At 36.5% G+C, this 19,372-nt stretch overlaps 1 long non-coding RNA gene across 9 annotated transcripts; it reads left to right on the top strand.

The window, feature by feature from the left end:
- Positions 1–4,353: 4,353 nt before the first annotated feature.
- Positions 4,354–17,438, top strand: LOC114259435 (uncharacterized). 9 transcript variants are annotated; one of them, XR_014349018.1, is made up of 8 exons: positions 4,396–6,325; positions 7,136–7,182; positions 7,346–7,658; positions 8,259–8,316; positions 8,482–8,573; positions 13,483–13,736; positions 13,961–14,029; positions 17,141–17,438. It is a non-coding gene; the product is annotated as an uncharacterized LOC114259435 (long non-coding RNA). The 9 variants fall into 9 exon arrangements; XR_014349017.1 differs by having other exon boundaries at positions 4,354–5,959; positions 6,192–6,276; positions 7,346–8,573; XR_014349015.1 differs by having other exon boundaries at positions 4,354–5,959; positions 6,192–6,325; positions 7,346–8,573.
- Positions 17,439–19,372: the final 1,934 nt, after the last annotated feature.

The following is a 19,372-nucleotide window of genomic DNA, read 5'->3' as shown; positions in this document are numbered from 1 at the left end:
TTGGAACATATCCCTACTGAGCATCAAAAAGCTGATATTTTTACAAAACCCCTCGATCTTCTTCGATTTGAGTTTCTTAGAAAGACCTTGGGTGTAATGCTCAGTAACTAGATTGTTTCCTGTGTTCGTGGGGTGAGTGTGAGTGGCTGACTTACTATTCTTAGATGTGTTAATCTCATTATGATTGAGTCCTGGTATCTTTTGCATCAAAATATTAAATGAACACTGCTCATGTTTCTTACAAGATTTGTTTTACATCATTGTTCATAGCTCATTCTGAATGCCCATACTCATTTACTTCGTGATCTCATTCTGTACACATTCTTGAGCTAAACTGTTGCAGGGGTTTCCGCATAAGTGATCAAAGTTCTCTATGGACCACTGACAGTGTTTCTTGTACTTTTGCGGAGAAATTGACCCATACTAGTATATCATGGGTGATGTTAAGTCTCTTAACCATCTACCGCCTTAGTTCACTTCCATGGTTTCTCCCTCAGTACATGATCTCCGGGCATTAGGAAAAGGCTACCTCAGAGGCACCAACCAGGCCATCATTTTGACTTCATTCTTCTCTGGTTGGAATCCATACTCTTGAGCGTGCATGCCACCAGTGAGTGCCCACAAGAGAAAAAAAATAAAAATAAAAATAAAAAACAAAAAAAAAATCTGAGGGGGAGCTTCCGCATTTACTTAACAAATACCCCGTGATTCCTAGTGGTTTGACTTTTCTCTGTGATAGTCAGTTACTCGTGTCGGAGGTCCAGCCATCCGATCACTACTAGGATTAACTCTAGCTTTGTGGCTCTCAAGGATTGCACACACACACATTTTTTACATGAGCTCTCATGTGTGTTTTTGAGTTATGCATTCTCATGATGCGTGTGGCTTTGACTTAATACTATCTGTGTTGTTCATGAGCTGGTGTTTCATCTCTTTTCTCAAAATTTGCAGGACTCATAATTTGATGGATTTTCTTGTCTTTGTGGTTTAGTCTCACTTGCTCTCCTTGCTTGTTACAGGACTTTCTAGGTGTGTTTTGTTTTTTTTAAAAACAAAAAAAAAAAAAGGGTTCTTTCAGCTCGAGCGGAATGTTTTACGCTCGAGCGCGTTTTTCACTCTTGCAGCAGTTTGTTCGTGTTTTGGCAGTTCTGAGAGATGGGTTTTTGAGCTCGAGCTACCCTCTGCACGCTCGAGCGGGAGTCTGTTTGCATTGTTTTACGCTCGAGCGGTAATCCATACGCTCGAGCGGACCTTTTTCATACTTAACTCCCTCTCTCGACTCTTTGAGTCATTTTTTCTACCTTTTTCATTCTCTCGACCTAGGGCTTTGTATTGTGGCTGCATCTTGGTCGATTTTTCCTCTCCTCCTCCATCCTGACTGCCGATTAGCTCTTTGGTAAGTTTTTCCCTCTTTTATTTTTGGTGATTTTTGTTCTATTTGGTTCTCGTGGGTGTTGGGTTTGTGATTGTGTGGGTTTTGTGTGTCGTTTGTGATTCTCTCTCTCTCACCCCTTTTCCTCGTCCTATTGTCCGTTTTTTATGTGTGTTTTCTTTATTGTGTCTGTGGTATTCGGGTTTATCTGTGTTCCTGCTTTCTTGTCGATTTATGGGCTGCTTTCACGTATGTTTATCTCTGTTGAGGTCACTGTGTGTGAGTATGGGTCTGGTCTTGAATACATTGCTTTGACTTTCTCATGATTCATACTTATACTTTGCAATTTCTCTCATATTGGGTGTATTAGTTATGAGTTCTTCAATACCATGCTCCACTTTGTTCATGCTTGATCTTTTGCATTGCCCATTGCGGATTTCATGCCCTGTTCTTTAATTTGGTTATTGAACTAATGATTTGCTTTGGTTTTGTTTTGATGTGGTTTGGGTTTTGGGTTTGTTGGTTTGTTGGGTGTTATAGTGTCCTTTTCTTCATGTCTGCTCCTGCGCCTAAACGCCGAAAGGCCACCGTCTCTCGCCCTCTTTATAACCCTGATAGGTTTCAGTCGGCCACACAATCCAAGTCCTTCCACAAATCTTTTGTGTCTCGCACAGTTCATTTAGAACGGAATGTTCAACCTGATACTTTTGAGTCCATCCACATTCGTCCTTTGTTCGACCCTCTAGGTGGTGACCTTGTTTTATTGTTTTCAGGGCGTCAGAATCTCGATTGGGTTCGAGAATTCTATTGTAATATGGAGGGTATTCGTGATTATGAGCCATCTTTCACTACATGGGTTCGGTCAAAATCCATTTCCGTCACCCCTGTCTTGATTCGCCAACTTCTTAAGATTGAGCAAGTCTTTCCCCAATACTATCCTTTCCCTGTTCCTGACCGTCCTACTTGTAACTTTGACGATGTGGCTTTGGAGCTGAGTGGTGTTGCCCGTCATTGGCCTAAAGGAGGTTTGATTAAACAGTTTGAACTTCTTCTGGAGTTCAGACTGCTTAATCTGATTGTCTGCGCCAACATCATTGTCACCACACACTCATCCGAGGTCAAACAAGACCAAGGATTCATTTTGTCCTGTATTGCCCGTCACCGGTCTATTGATCTCGCCTCTCTTATTATAAAAAAGATGATCAGTGCTCATGGGCATAAAAAGCTTGGCCTTCCCTACGGTTGCTTGATCAACCGAATTTTGTCTGACCTTGGGACCCCTATCCTAGAAGATGATGAGTTTGCCTCTCCTTCTCGCCCCTTTACCAAGAAAACTGTGTCTCAAAGTCGAGCTCATATTAAGGGGGAGTCATACCGGGTTGGTCCTTCTGCAGGAGTTGCTGCTGGTCTTGCTGAAGAAGCCGAGTTTGAAGCCACCGCAGCCGGTGATGATGATGAGGCTCCTGTTCCCCCTCCGGATCTTCCTGCTCTGTTTCAGCAGTTTGCGGAGGCCATGACCAGACGTTTGGATTTTTTGGATGCTCGCTTCGATGCCTTTGATGGTCGTCTTGGTCAGATTGAGGCGACTCTCACCCATCTCGCCCGTCTCATTCAGTCTCCCCGGCCACCCGATGCTTGATTTTTGATCCCCGGCCAAAAAGGGGGAGTGTTATGTTTTGGTTGGTACAGCTTTTGTGGTACAGCTTTTGATTACACTTATGTTGGTACAGTTGGGTTTTATATAGTTTTTTCTTTTTGGTTCTATTTTGGATATATGTTTATGGATGGATGGATAATGGTTTATGATTGGCTTACTGATTTATTATTTAATCCAGTTCCACCTATTTTTGGTTGGCTTGTGTTTGGGTGTTCTTTTTCAGGCTCATGGAACACGCGCATAAGTGGGTGAAGTTGAATGAATGAATTCTTTTCCAAGTTGTGTGTTTTCGGGTTTTAAAAGATTGTTTTGTTTATTTGTTTTGTAACTCTTATAGTGCGTGTGTGTAAGGAACAATGGTTAGAAAGGTTTTGTCCGGGAATTGACAAAGGGGGAGATTGTTAGGTCCCTATGTTGTCAAATCCGGAGACAAAACATTGTGTTGATTCAAATATATTTTTTTGTGTTTTTGTTCTGTCCGCTCGAGCGTATACTTGTGAGCTCGAGCGTAGATTAGCAGGTCTCAGTATTTTGTCAGGACAAGCAAAAATACTGGTGGGTGTGATTTTACTCTCGAGCGGATTCTCCTACGCTCGAGCGCATCTCAGCTTGTTCGCACGCAGTTTTTGGTCAGTCCGCTCGAGCGGGCTGTGTTGAGTTCGAGCAGAGATCGCGGATCCAGATTCCTATTTAAAGCTGTTAAAGGTGTTTTTTGTAAAGCAGTTTTTCTAGATCTGATCTAAAAGAACTAGGGTTGTGTTTAAAGTTTTCTTTGGAGATTTTTCATAGTTTTCCTTGATGTTCTTGAGAGAGTTCTGAACTTATGCATTGAGATTCATACATCAAGGAGGTTGCTTCTTAAGTTACAAGAAAGTTCTCTTTGGTGGATTCCGAAGATTAAAGCGTAGAATTCAAAAGGCGTTTGATTCTACGCAGTCGTTAATTCGACAAGTGGAGTTGTGGTGTGGAATCAACTTCAGGATCAATTCCGTGACGAAGGTGTGGTGAAAAGAGTTACAGAAGATTCAGAGACAAATTGACTGGGTTGGGTAATTTGTATTGTATCTTTGTAATCTTTTTGTTCTTCAGTAGTGGATTGATAGTGGCGTTTCGCCCGTGGTTTTTGATTACAATTGAAGGTTCTTCAATTGTGGTTTTTTCCACGTAAAAAATCGTTTGTGTCGATTTATTGTTTATTCTCAAAAACAAACAAACTAAAATCACTCTCGTAAGTGTTTGATGATTTTAGGTTGAGAGTTTTTGAATTAATTGGGTTTTGGAATAAGTTAATCTTGATCTAATCACAAATCACGTAGGATTTTCAGATTCAGATCGGTGAGCTCCACCGTCTCTCTCTCTCTCTCTCTCTCTCTCTCTGTGTCTCTTTGTTGTCTAATCCTAATTATCTCAGAGATTCAGCTCGGTGATTCAGAGATTCAGATCGGTCACAGCGAAACATATCAGTGATTCATCAGAGCCATTTCGAAGTTCTCTCTCGAAATCGAAGTTCATCTCAACGATTCAGATTGGTGAGCTCCACTGTCTGTCTGTCTGTCTGTCTGTCTGTCTCTCCCTCTCTCTCTCTCTCTCAAGCTGAACTGATGATGCAATGTCGATTTGGTTGTTGAAATCAATTCTGTGAAATCCTGTATGAATGGTTTGATATTTGATTTGAAATGATCCTCTCATATCCTTCATGCTTGTTCAACATGGCTATTATTCTCTAGTTGGGGCTGGAATTTATTTTTTTTAATTTTTTTTAATATTGAGATTTGCAGTGGAATTAGTGTTTTTAGTTATATTAATATGAAATATTAGCAATTGCAAACAGATTGTTGTCAATGAATGTGAACCACAACTCTCTTTTGCTCTGCTAGAACTAGAAGCTACATTCTCCAAACAGAAGTTTAATGTTGTGTTTATGTATGAGAATGGAAAATATTTAGTTAATTTGTTGAATTTATATTTGACATATTTCTTGAGCTGGGCATAAAAAAAACTCTAAAAACTTAAAACTGATATATTGTTGTGCCTGTTTTCTGTTACTTGGGGTTTCACATATTTACAAAAACTTAAAACTCCAGCAATATTTATGGAGCACAATATTTACATATTTATATTTGACATATTTGTGCCTGTTTTCTTTCAGTATTGTTTCCACCTAGGTTTATTCACCTGTTTCTGAGCTTTGTATGAACTGTGAACCTGCCATTGGTATTTATTTGCTTGGAAACCTGTTCAATTGCTTTAAAATTGGGTTGTGTAAATTTTTTTTAATTAGTTCCTAGAGCCACAACCTTTGCTTGAGTGTTGATTATGCCATATTTCTTTCTATATGAGACCATGTGTCATATTTCTCAATGTTGCTAAAGTAGGATCGGAATGGTTAAATTGTTTCTGGAGCTCTTCACTTGATTTTATAAATGTTCAAACTAAAAGACGCTTGAAGTCTCTGTCTATAACTAATTTAATGTTGGGCAGCCTACATATATCTGTAAACAAATTTTTATTTGGTTATTACCGTGCTAACCAAGGTTTCAACTGGAGGCGTTTGTATTGTTCAATAAACCCTTTTTACCAAAAGAGAACAAAAGATCTTGTGCTTATGTTTCGAATCAACTCCAAGGTCCTAAAATTTTTTTGCAACAAAATGATGATGGGGCATATCTAACCAGTTCACATGATACAGATGACTTTGGAACGTTGCAGTCCAAGCCTAAAATGTTTAAAAATTGATTTTTGGACCTTGTACGCCTTGATTCAGTCCTCAATAATGCTGCTGAATCTTTTTTCAAGAGTGAAATACGGCAGAGATTATTTGTGATAGCTGTGTATTGTGATAAGTCGTATTGGTTATTTTATTCCTCTGCCTAGATTTGATAGAAGGTTGATACCGGAGGACTACCTTAGCTTTGTCTCAGGATCGGTTGGTGAGTAATCCAAAATTACAAGTTTTAGTTGCTTTATTCAAAATATTTTTCCTAATGGTCTCAACGGTGATGGCTAAATTGGGAATGCTTATTTTTTGTTTAAAAGTAAACTGGTAGCTGCTGTAATGTACCACTGCTGTTCTGGTGAAGCTAGATTCTTTAATGAAAGAACACTTGTTTCTGTTTCTCATTTTGTTCTTGGAAAAGATTATTTATGCATTCTATTTTTTAGATGAACTCGGAGATTTCACGGCTGAACTTAAGCTTTCCCTTTTCCAACTTAGAATCAATCCTCAGATTGCTGCATCAATTCTCATGCAAGTTTGCTGTTCTTTTATCCTCAGGTTTACATTTCTTGTCCATTATGTAAGACTCTATTGTGATTATCTTGATTGATTCTATGTTTTTGTTATTATATTTTCTTTCTCCATTCTAGTGTTGAACATTAGCACAATAATTTGGATGCTGAAGGTTCTTTCTTTGTGTTGCATTAAATGAAATGTCATGGACTTAATAGATTCTGTGTGGTAGTGATAGGAACTGAATTGGGTTTCATTTGGTGGTTTAAGAAACACTAGTAATTGGTTCGTGAGGTTTTTGGGTATTGATTGATACTATAGGTGAAATTAGGGAAACTTTGGAATCTGGGTCTTCTATAGAATTGAGTTCCCAAGCTATGAAAGCTGAGTCTTTTCTTGCGGATAGTTTTTGCAAACAAGTGACTCATTTTGGGGGAGGTTGGTCTTGGGTTCTTCTTTCATGCCTTGCTCAAACAGTTTGGAAAGGTTCTAAAAAAAAAAAAGGGGCAAATTATAAACACCCCCCTCGAGATTTGGTGAAATACAGATTCCCCCCTGAGGTTTGAGAAATTACATCCCGTCCCCTGAGGTTTATATTTTCATAACAAATTGCCCCCTGAGGTTTTTATTTTCATACAGATTCCCCCCTAATTTTTCCTAATTTGTTATGAAAATTTGACCCTCAGGGGAGAATTTGTAATTTCTTAAACCTCAGTGGAGAATTTGTATTTTTACCAAACCTTGAGGGGTGTTTGTAATTTGCCTTAAAAAAATCCCATATTTACATACATCTATATACACTGGCATTTATGTGTTTTGTGAATGTTTTTTTAATTTATTTCTCTCATCTCTTCTCTTCGTAATAGTAGATGGGTAGGACTACGAGGAAAGCTCTTCTTGCTGTTTTGGACAAGATCAAGGAATGTGAGATATTGGAGTTTTTGTTTTTATTTTCTGTTTTTTATTCATCATTCTGATTTTTGTTTCCATTTTTTTGGGTGTATTGGGGTTTTAGAGATAGGTTTTTGTTTATTCTTTGTTTTTTTAATTCATCACTCTGATTTTGGTTATCTTTACCTTTTGGCAGAGCTAATGCTTTTTGGATTTATCTTTCTTCCATATTCAACACATTTCTTGGAATTCAACAAAGTCTATTATGTGACTGCAGACCTTAAGAGATCTCATCTGTGCACACTATTGAGAAAAAAGACGAGATAGTAACAATTCAACAGGCATCATGACACCTGCATTAAAAAGCAAGTGCTCATCTTCTGAATCAATATTGTGAAGATATACACGATTGTTACTAAATTTTGTATGTTGTTGCAGAGTTTGGACCTCTGAGACAAGGAGCATGAAACAGATACACTCTTGATCAAAGGGGAAGCATGACAAAAATGGTCTCTCTCCAAAGTACAATATTATTAGTATATCTGAGATTACGTGTGATACTTTCTACAATCTATACTATTTTAATTTTACTTGCTCTTTCGGACGAGATTTTGAGATTTTAATTTGGTTATTCTTTTGCTAATTGTACGGGGTCTGTTAAATATTCTATTGATTCTTAAGGTCATTAGCCAAGGTAAAGGTTGTCTTTTGGTATTTATTCATGAGTATTCCCTTTGTACCTTCTCAGTTCCCATTTGATGTTTCATCCGATACATTTTCATTTTGTGTTGGATTTGCAAATTAAAGCAACAGTTGGGGAATCCTAACACCTTTTGAAATGAATCCAAACCTGAAAAATGAATATTATTTTTTTTTTAATATTTTTTTTAATTATAATTTATGGAGTTGCAATATGTTAATCTATTGAAGTATAGAACTGATTTCCATTCAATTCCAATTCTACACAACCAAATGCTTAGTGTAATTGGAATATGAAATATCTGGTGCACTTTGATTTATGATTATTGCTTCTTGTTTGTTGAATGCATATCCTCTCATATTCTGACATGTTTTCCTCTCTGTCCCCGTCTGTCTCTCTCTATATGTAGGTATACCTATTGAACATTGGATTTGTTGAACAAGATGGAGGTTGCAACAACTAAACTGGTAAAGTGTTTGACCTTTCTAGTGCATCATATGACATCATACATGAGTACTGGTAGCACAATACAAATGTCAAAATATCACCTTTTTTCTCAGCCTGCTGTTTATGCTCACTATTTATTCTCTTACTTTTTATTTACGTACATACATGCCTAATTATGTGTGTAGGGTCAGTCATTTGGTGGAACAAATGATTCCCAGAAATCTGTATTTGATTTGGTAGACTTTGCAGGGGATTTAACTGTTGAGGACACAAACAGGTATGATTCTTCCCTATGGCAATGCAATCACAAAATTAAGGATTTTTGTCCTTAGGTCACTAAATAAATCATCTGGCGCCAAAAGTATTTGCTTATATATGCATATATAAATTATGCAATGGGGAGGAAGTATGCGGGTTCTTCACATCCTGAGGATAAATGTTATGTGGATTGTGGACGTAATGTATTGTAGTTGTTTTGTTTGTTTGTTTGTTGTTAACCAAAGTGTATATTAATGTTTGTTTGTTTGTTGTTAACCAAACTGTATATTAATTGAAGGTTGAACCAAGTGGTGCTGTGATACAATGAAGAATAATTTAGAACTTCACCAATTCGGTACCTTATTAGTTTGTAAAAGTTTGAAATTTGATAGAGTATTATGTATGTTGATTACATTGTCTTGAGTTTGGAAAGAGTATCATGTATCATGTATGTTGATTCCATTGTCTGGAATAAAAAATAGTAAACTAATACTTAAGTTTGCTTTATCTAATGTCATCTTATGTAATATGACAAGGTTTTCACCTTTTCTTCCTTTGGTTTTTCTTTCTCTTTCATTCTCTTTTATGGAAGGATGAGATTGGTGGCTGGGCTGAAATTTCCAATTACAATAGATAAGTTATACTATATTGTGATTGATTTTACAAGGTAGGATTTGTGGAAATATGTTATTGTAGATACTGCTATATGATCTCTGTTCTTAATTGATATGAAAGTCAACATTGTAAATGGCTGGAAATGGGAATTTGACTTTCAATGGTAGTTTTTATTCTAATCAGATTCTAGAAGCGTTTTCTGATCATGCCAAATTAGCTTTATAGTATTTTCTGATTCAAGGCACTGTGCTTATTGAGCAAATGAGTTATGGGTTTTATATAAAGTGATCTGCCCTTTTTCCTTTTTATTATGGATTACCAGAGGTATATGGTTTCAGGAAAGGCAAAAGTTATAAGGGGATCCTCTATAATGTGTCACATATTTTGGAGCTAAGGTAGACAATATACCAATTTCTCTAAATAAGTTATTGGTGATGCAGATCTGGTGTTTATTTTTTACCATCTTTTGTGGATTGTGTCCTTTTCGTTGTTTCTGCCTCTAATTTATTGAATTTGAGCATTAACATAAAGCTCTTGTATTCAATCAATCAGTATCCTTATGGTGGTTTTTGAAAAACATAAAAATAAGAAGAAAAAAAGCATATTATTGCTATTTTTCAGCTTTATTACTGGTATTTTTTTTAGTTAAATCTCATAGAATTAGCACAATTTCAAAAAAAATAAAATAAAAATAAAAATAAGCTATAACGGTTATAATGCCAACAGTTATATTTTTAAAATAGAAAAAAGCTATCATGACATTTTTAAAACGTCGCTAAATATTGGCGTGACGTTATTTTACCATTATGTAACACACTTAGTGGCTTTTTCTAGAAACGCCGCCTATACTAATATAATGACACTTTTTGTAACAACCCTCATACTGTTTACCGATTAATGACTGATTGATTACCGATAACCATCGATTACCGTTAAACTGAATTGATTATGACTGATAATTGAACTGATTAAAAATACTGAACTGACTGACTGAAAACTGGAACTGAATTGACTGAGTATGTACGTTTGAATTGCATTCTATCTGTTGATTGTTTATTTGATCTGTTCGTATTTTAGTGTTTAAACTGCTAATTGAAGGCCTTATCGGCGGCCGAATCCGGAATTGATTAATGTTTTATGATCGTCATAATTAATGTGATTTTATGGTATAATTATCTGAAAACTGATTAGGTATGATTAAATTAGATTAAAATGAGTTAATTGCATAGGTTGGCCTTATTTACCAAACTAGCCTTAAGTGCCCACTACCTATACACCTTTGAGCTCATTGCACTTGAACAACATAACTTCAACAGCCATTTCCCTTGTCATTGCCGACTAGAGAGAGAGAGTAAGAGGAAAAGAGTGATTCAACTTGAGTCATCTTTAGAATTGCTTGGAATTGGAGGAATTGAAAGGAGTTCTTGCTAGATTGAACCTCAAGACTAGTAATTAAGGAACCTAGGTATGAATTTCATCCTTTTGGTTTGTCTTTAAGTTGATTCTTGCATGGTCCATGTTTAATTGTAGAGATAAGCCTTGTTTTAGTTCATACATGTTGATATAGAGCTCATTTCATGTATGCATGTTTGAATTGATGAGTTTGAGTTGAATCCATGGTGAAATGGAACATGCATGTTCATAATTTTGTAATGGTCCATGTTTTCAACTTGTTTTTGGATCAATTGGCTCCTTAGAGCATCAGATTGGAACTTCCAAATGATTTGAATTCATGCATGTTTGCATGTTCATATTGTTCATGAAATTGGTTTGAAATTGAGTTTGAATTAAACACCCTTGGGCCTTGATTTCTCAAAATTGAGCTTTGAACTAGGATATTCTATGTGTTTATAAATGTTTTCCAGAAAATGGGCCCAAGAGGATTGGTTTTGATGCATTTGAATGTGAGTTTGAGCTTGGAGGTGCAATTTGGAATTCCCAGATTCTGCACTTCCGCTCGAGCGGGGGAAGTGCCGCTCGAGCGTGGAATCCGAGCATCCAGTATCTCTGCACTGTTTTACAGTCCGCTCGAGTGGAGGATTGGGCGCTCGAGCGGAGTCATGTCTCAAGCTCGAGCGGGCGTCGAGCGGAGATTTCACCCATCCAGTACTTTTACAGTACGCTCGAGCGGGAAAGTTGACGCTCGAGCGTGTACCTTTGTTGCGTAACCGCTCGAGTGGGGAAACCTGCGCTCGAGCGAGACTCTGTTTTTCTGCAAATCTTGAAACAGTCTTCTGATCACATCTTTGCATCCTCATTCCATTCTAGGCATTCTTAGGCCTAGTTTTAGACATCTTGTTGAGGATAGATGTAGAACACACCGAGGCATTAGGGGTTAAATTATGTTATCTCCCAACTGTGTAGCTTAGTGTGTGTTCAATCTGTTAACTGTGTAGGGTTGGCGACTGGGGAGGCGCGCTCTAGCATATTGTAGCCCAAACTCTGTGAGTAACAACTGTGTAAAGATATGTTCAAAATGATTATTTTCTGAACAATTGAACTGTACTGCTTTCTGAATTGTTACTGTTAATTGAATGAATGTATGTCCTCTATTCTGAACTGTGTTGTGGCATCCTTAGCAACTACTGTTACTGACTGTTACTGTTACAGAGATCTCTGTCGGTTCCCTCGTGGAACCACTACTGTTTACTGATTGATGGCCATCAATACTGTTCGGTCTTTAAGACCTACTGTTTACTGCTATGCTAATGGATGTACCACATATGATTGATTAACTGTTCTGACTGAAAGACTGAAGTATTGTTAATGAACTGATTTCAATACTGTAAGGACATTTCATTCTTAACCCCTTTACGCATTATGTTATTCACTGGGCTTTAGCTCACTGTTTATATATATATGTAGGTGCTCAGCCACCAGATCGGAGCTAGGAGCGCGAGTTAGACTCCAGTTTTGTCAAGCCAGCCTTTGTGCCTCACTGAGAGGTTCCGAGTTGCCATGCTATGGCTTTGGGGTGTCTTGTTTTTCCCCCGTCTGTCTCCGTACTGTTTGGTTTACTGTATAGACTGTCAGCTACTAACTGTACTGTTATCAAGGGATTTGGTCCCTGTACTGTGTGACTGTAAATTTTGTGTGAATGCTTAAAAAATCTTTTTGGCATACAGACTGTCACAGCTCAATGGACATTATTTATTTACTGTTTTGGCTTCCGCCAAGCCCTGTACTCTGTTTTACTATACTACTGTTCTGCAGGCCTTCGGTAATCTCGGATTACTGGCCGGTTACGGTGCTAAACCCATAGGGCCGGGTTTGGGTCGTGACACTTTTAAACCGCCATAAAGATATGGTGACTGTAGCGTCTTCGGCGTTTGGTACTAAGTGTCACAAAAAGAATTAGTGGCGTTTTTTATAGCTATAGCGGCGTTTTTTAAATGCCTTTAAAAGTCAAATTTCCAACAATGGATGTTCTGATGTTTCAAGCATATTATTATAGAAAAGACACAACCTAGAATTCGAAGCTACAGGGACACCAATCTTTAGGTGAGCCATTATGAGGTTTTAACTCTTCAAAGCCAAGCTAGCCATCGAAAACATTGGACTTTAAAGAGGGAAACACTTGCCCACCATTCAATTCAGTTAGGGAATAGAGGGAGCGAATTGAAAATTTTCCTGAGGGTTCTGCCATCCAGCGCGTCAAGTCCTTTTTTTTTATTATCGATTGAGAGAAGTTGGATAGAAGGCTATAAAAGACCCCATCTTTTTCTTTTTTTGCTCGTTCAAAGACACCCCAGGGGGGGTCTAAAGTTAACGACACAATAGCAATTTAATTGAAAATGGCTCAGAATATGTTAGGTTGAACTAGTTTGTGTACTCGTCTTTGTAAGGTAATCAGATATATGTATAATTTGTATAGCATTATGCAACTACCAAGCTTAAGATTGACTGTAGGGTGGAGATAAAACTTGACACAAAATTCAACAGCCAAACAAGAGGGACGATACCTCCCCTTCTCCACCAAAGAGAGAGAGTCCCAAGATTGTCTCTATTTTCCTATTGATGTATCTTTCTTGACAATGTGTTATTTGTGATCATTCATTTTCCTAGTGCATTGGTTTAGATGATTTTTATTAGAGGCATACACCTGTACTGTGGTTGCAGCCCTTGGATGCGTTGCTTAGGCTTGATTGGCTGTGGCTGCAGCTGTGTTTTCTGATGGTGCTTCAGCTGTGATTGTTGTGTTTTCATAACACTTGGACAAACACTTGGATGCATAGACTTGATACTCTTATCAGTTTTGTTAATATATAAATTTTATTTGTGGCACTGACTAACAATTGCATACACAAATGAAGGAGCTCGGAGCGCAATACAGTGCTACAGATGAGGAGATCTTCACACGGGTTCTTGCGCCTGATTGGCCTGATTGTGTTCGAACATATAGATTAGGTCCTTTCTCCGACAAATGTCTTTGGAGGTGGATATAGGCAGTCACAAGAGCAGACTCATCTCATCCCGATGCAAGTCCAAGAGCAACTTAACCAACATAAAGTACAAATAGAGATGCAAGTGAAGGCGATGATGGATGCTATGTTTAGTCAGATGCAAGGTACAATCCAAGCTCAACAAGCACGAATAGAGCAGTTGGAGTCTCAACAGGCCATGGGTGGGCCTGTTGCACCAGCTGCTACACATGTGCATTCACAACTACAATCCCATGCATACACCTCATCGTTTAATTGCCATCATTCATTCGAGGAAGTGAGTAAATAGTTAATTATGAAATTTTCAATATGGCATTTTATTCATGTCATTTGTTCTTGTCAAATGCAGGTTCAAATATCAAAGGAAGAAGAACAAGAAGATAGGACAAACTCAATGTCGGAGGGACTATTTTTTGTAGTAAGTTTGGTTATCTGTCTACTAGGCTATTTATTTACTGATAGTGATACTAATATCTTCTGTATAATTGCATAAGTCTTAGTTGCTAGAATTATGTTTTAAAAGTAGCATCGGTACTGATCATAGGGTTCTTACTGTTTGCTAGTTTAAAAGTAGTAACTCAAGAACATTACTTCATGTTTCATTTTTATCTATTATCAGTTTAGTTCAATAATAATATATTTCCCTTCTTGATTTGGACACCTATAGGCTATATGTATATTAGTCACATAGATAGGGTGAGTAATCTTAACTATGTAGATGAAAGGCCTTTGGATGTCCAAAAATGTAAATTCTCCCAAAGCTTGTTTTTGCATAGAGTCATTTTTTTGGAGTAACTGTCTAGGTAGTTGGTTAATAATGCTCATCATGAATTCTCTTGCTGGAACCTTATTTAATTTCTAGTGTTCATGTAACATAGCCTTCTTTACCTCAATTATATGCAATATCAATAGGCTAATCATGGTTATGATGCTTCATAGCTTAAAATAAAGGTTAAATTCATAAGCAACAAGTAGAAAGGTGAATATGTGAGCTGATCACATCAGACAAGCATAGTTAACCTAGAACTTCATATCCTAAAGTAATGACGAGGAATAATTGGAAACTTTGATCATAAATATAAAGATTGGAGATTGAAAGCCTACTTTCAACCTAGGACATATGGGAACAATGAAATTTGGGGATGCCGCACAATTTTTTAAGTTTCTAAACCAGGTAAGTTCACAATTTTTTAAGGATCCAAATCCTAGGGTTTGGATTGTTCATTGTTGAAAGTTGTATCTTTATTGAATTGGGTTAGTAGTTTTTTCATATAAGAGAGGTTGGGTTTTTTTTTTTTTTTTTTTGGGTGACTTAAAATTTTATTCCACACAAAACACAAAGAAAACAAGAAACAAGGACCTACCCCTGCATGCTAGAAACAAAAAAGCACAGATCAACACCAAAACAAAAAAACAAAACAAAAGAAAGCTAGAAAATCTATTTATCAGGTCTCTAGAATGGAACAAGGCAGCCCCCCGTCTATACAGATTTGCCAATTTTGCAAAGAATTCTTTACTCTCTTAAAAGAACAAGCTCTAGCAGACTGAGTAAAAATTCTTCCTTAACTATTCCAGCCACAATCACTTCCTTGTGACTAACAGACTAAGTAAAAATTCTTCTATTCCTCTCCAACCATACATGATATAAAGTGCAAGCCAAGGAAAGTTTGAACATAGTATTTCCCAGTAAAAGGACAAGAGCATAACAAATGCTCATGAGATTCATTTACAGATTGACACAAACTGCACGCAGGATCCACCTCTATTCCCTAATGTAGTAATTTATCATTGGTAGCTAATTTTGTAAACAAATCAGCCAATGCACAAAAGCCCATTTAGACACATTTCCTTAAACCAAACAATAGAACACGTGGGACCACTGCTCTAGATGGCCTCAGAGCTTCCCAAGCAGCTTTAGAGGAGATGCTACCACCCTTTGAAGGTAACCAAATAGCTTCATCAGATCTGTGTAGATTAGGAATAAGGGTATGAGGGGTTAAAGCAATAACTTTATGAATTACTCTATTTCTTAATCTAGGTCAATGCCAGCATGAGCAACTATAATACTTGAAACATTCACATAAAGAGCTCTACCAATATTCTGCACAATTCTACTTCCAAAATGTTGATAGAGGCCCCACTGGATGCCAGTTATCAAGCCATAAGGAGGTGGATCTTCCATCTCCTATTCTGTAATGAATAAGAGCCTGCACAATCTCTCTAAGCTTGAATATTTTCCTCATAGACCATGAGGAATCATTTGGACATCAATAAACCAAAAGCATTGATCCTTTAAAATATAGGTATGTATCCATTCAACCCAAAGTGAATGAGCCTTCATACTTATAGCCCAAAGGTGTTTAATCATATTGACTTTATTTTAAATTTTCAGCGATCTAAAACCTAACGCTCCTCCTTGTTTAGGAACACAAATACTCTCCCACTTAACTTTGGCCCCTGTTTGTTTGAGCTCAAAATCAGACCATAAAAAGGCTCTAATCAAACTTTCCACCTCCTTTAGAATTCTTTGAGGTAAAATAAAAAGGGAACTCCAATAGATTTGTACACTAAACAATCCTATTTGAATAAGTTGCATGCTTCCCCCATATGACAAGAGCTTATTTGCCCACAACTGAATCCTCGAGCGTATTCTATCCTTCAGTTGAAGAAAATCCTCATACCTCAATCTTGTGGAAATAAGAGGCACACTCAAGTACTTGACAGGTAATAGACCCTTAGGAATTGGAAGAACAGTCAGTAAATCAGCTTTTAAAACAGAAGAAATCCCAGCAAAGAAGACAACACTCTTCTGTAGATTAGGTTGAAGTTCATACCATAAATGGAACTTATATAAAGTGTCATTTATAATTCTGAATGACTGAACATCAGCCCCATACAGAACAAAAAGATCATCCGCAAAGGTTAAGTGACTGATACCCAAAGATTGGCACTTAGGATGGAAAGTAAACTGACCGTGAGTCAAATTATACTTAAGAAGAGCACATAACTAAAAGAAAAATTTAAGGGGAAATTGGATCCCCTTGCCTTAGACCTTTTTCTCCCTTGAAATAACCTTCCAATTCTCCATTCAACACAATGGAATAACTAAATAACCTTCCAATTCTGCATTCAACACATTGGAATAACTAACACAATGATTTAACTAGCTGTGGACATACATTGAATAACCCAAGAAATAAACCTAATTGGAAACTCCATAGCAACCATTATTTTGAACAAAAAATCCCACCTTACAGGGAGGTTAGGTTATCATTTATATTTGCTTCTGCTATTCAACTGAACCATAAATCTATATGTATGTATCATGTTTTATGGATCCTAACATCTTTAGGTGTATTTCACTTGCAAGTATCAGTTATTTAATTCTCCATTTTGATACTGCCTTATCTACAAATCCTATCTTTGTTTCTGTCTATTGTAATAATCGTGACTATAATGCTTGTATTTATTGTTATGTGATCGTTACTTTGTTTTTATTTTAATTTTAAAATTTTATTTACTGGTGCAGGAAACAAGTGAATGAATATTTGTTAGGGTACTAGTCTATCTCTGATCTTCCACGATGAAGGCGAAAATTGGGCAGTGGTGACATCACTGATGCATTTTGCACTAATAGATGGGAATGTAATTTTTTAATGCATCACAATTTTGTTCTAGAATTGGGCCTTCTTTCAGATTTTTGAAAAGCAAAGTTCTAGGTTTGTTTCTTATTTTTGATTGCACATCTCTAAAGCAAGGATTAAATACACTGTATATTTTTATTTTGATGAAGCAAATAATAAAAGCACCCATCAATTGTAAACAAACAGCACAAGAAACAAATTGGCCCCTCTCTTTTTTTTATCAGCCAAAAGGAAATATATTGATTGATAAAAATGTAAAAGTACAGTGAAATTACATCAATAACCTTACTAAGAAGGTACATGCAGTTGGCCCTATCATAGCAGTAGTTGTTGTGGGGTATTTTACTCTGTTATTGCACAGGAATAATGGAGTAATATCTTATGTCTATCTTTCTCACTAATCATCAGAGGGGTTGGTTTTGTAACTATTGACTGTCATATATGTTTGGAGGAGTTTAGGAACAGAGAAAGTGTACAAGTGCTCCCATTTGAAAGCGTATTTATGACATTGAATATATCCAAGCCTAGTTAACTTCTAAAGACTCTCGATGCCTTGACTATTGTTATAACTATTCAACATAGTAATTGGAAAGATACCCCATGATTTACCTTGAGTAAGAAGCATAACTTAAGGTAAATCAGGTGGCATGCTTTCCAATTCCCATGCTGCATAGTCATAACGGCAGTCAGGGCATTGAGTATTTCTAGTTAGCCAAGTCTGGATACAATTAATATGATAAATATGCCTGCAAGCAGGGAGCACTCGTACATTGTCTCCTTGGAGGAACTCCTCCAAGCATATGTGACAATCAATAATGTCAAAACCAACCTCTCCATCAATAGGAAAGGGAAGCATAGGAAATGACTCCACTACTCGTGGATCAAGTCCTTGTGCAATAACTGGTGGTGTTAATCCTAAACCAGCTGCATGCACACGTCTTAACCAAATAATAAAAAAAACTACAACTAAAATTAAAACAACACATACAATAATTATTATTACAATAGGACTACTTATTCCTTCTATTTTCAAATATGTTTACTATCAAACCAATAAGGTTTTTGTAGTTTTGCATCTGTACCTTGGGCTGCTACAGATTTCAAACTAATGAAGATGATGATGGCCCAAATCATAATCGTAGAAACTTCAACCTGATTTCAAAAATTGAAAAAAAGAAAAAAGAAATGAATAAATAAAATAATAAATTGATAAAAAAAATAAAAATAAATAAAAAATATTTGTTTATAATATAAATAAATAAATTATTAGAGTTATCTTTACATGTTATCTAACTATAATAGATAACAAGTTATGTCTTTCCATTATAGGTTCACATGTGAAAAAGATTGAAAATTTAAGAACACCACACCCATGTATGACTTAGGGATGTTTAGAAAAGATGGTTACAAGCTGCTTTTTGACTTTTTTTGATTTTTTTGTGAGAGAATGAAGTGGGTTAAAAGCTGGGAAGTGGCTTTTAACCCACGTCCCAAAATAGCTATTAATGTAAAATGATAAAATTTCATACGCAACTTAGGTGACGTCTCACTTACCTTTAATTAATTTAGCCCACACTCATACCACTCTCTCATTGCCGGCCCCTCTATTGTTAGTTTAGTACACTTCTATTGTTTGGTTCGGTTTACGTTTCTAAAGATTATATGCAATAATAAATATGATAAATATTTGATGTTACTAAATAAATTAATAATAATTAGTTTAGTTATGTTGGTTAAAGCTTATCAATTTCACAATGATAGCTAGTCTTCAAATCTTATACGAAACATTTCATATTTTAAATTTTTTATATAAAAATATAAAAAATAATAAACAAATATGTCACAGTCCAGTTCGGAACCATAATCACAGCCTTGGAAGCGGCAACCGGACAGATTTGAACGGTTCTACCATTTTCAAAACTAGAACCAGCTTAACTAAACCGATGATTTAGACCAGATTGAATTGATTAATCAATTCTACCGATTTTTTTGAACACCCCTAACTAATAACTATTGACCACCATCACTACAACAAATATCAAACCCAAGAAACCCATTACCCCAAGATCATGAATGCCTCCAAAAACCACCACAAACACCACCCAATTGTTATCAAC

The sequence above is a fragment of the Camellia sinensis genome, chromosome 13 (genome assembly GCF_055761805.1).
Source record: "Camellia sinensis isolate YWXY chromosome 13, ASM5576180v1, whole genome shotgun sequence".
NCBI lineage: Eukaryota > Viridiplantae > Streptophyta > Magnoliopsida > Ericales > Theaceae > Camellia > Camellia sinensis.
The sequence above is the reverse complement of the archived record's forward strand: the minus strand, read 5'-3'. Positions and strand labels throughout refer to the sequence as shown.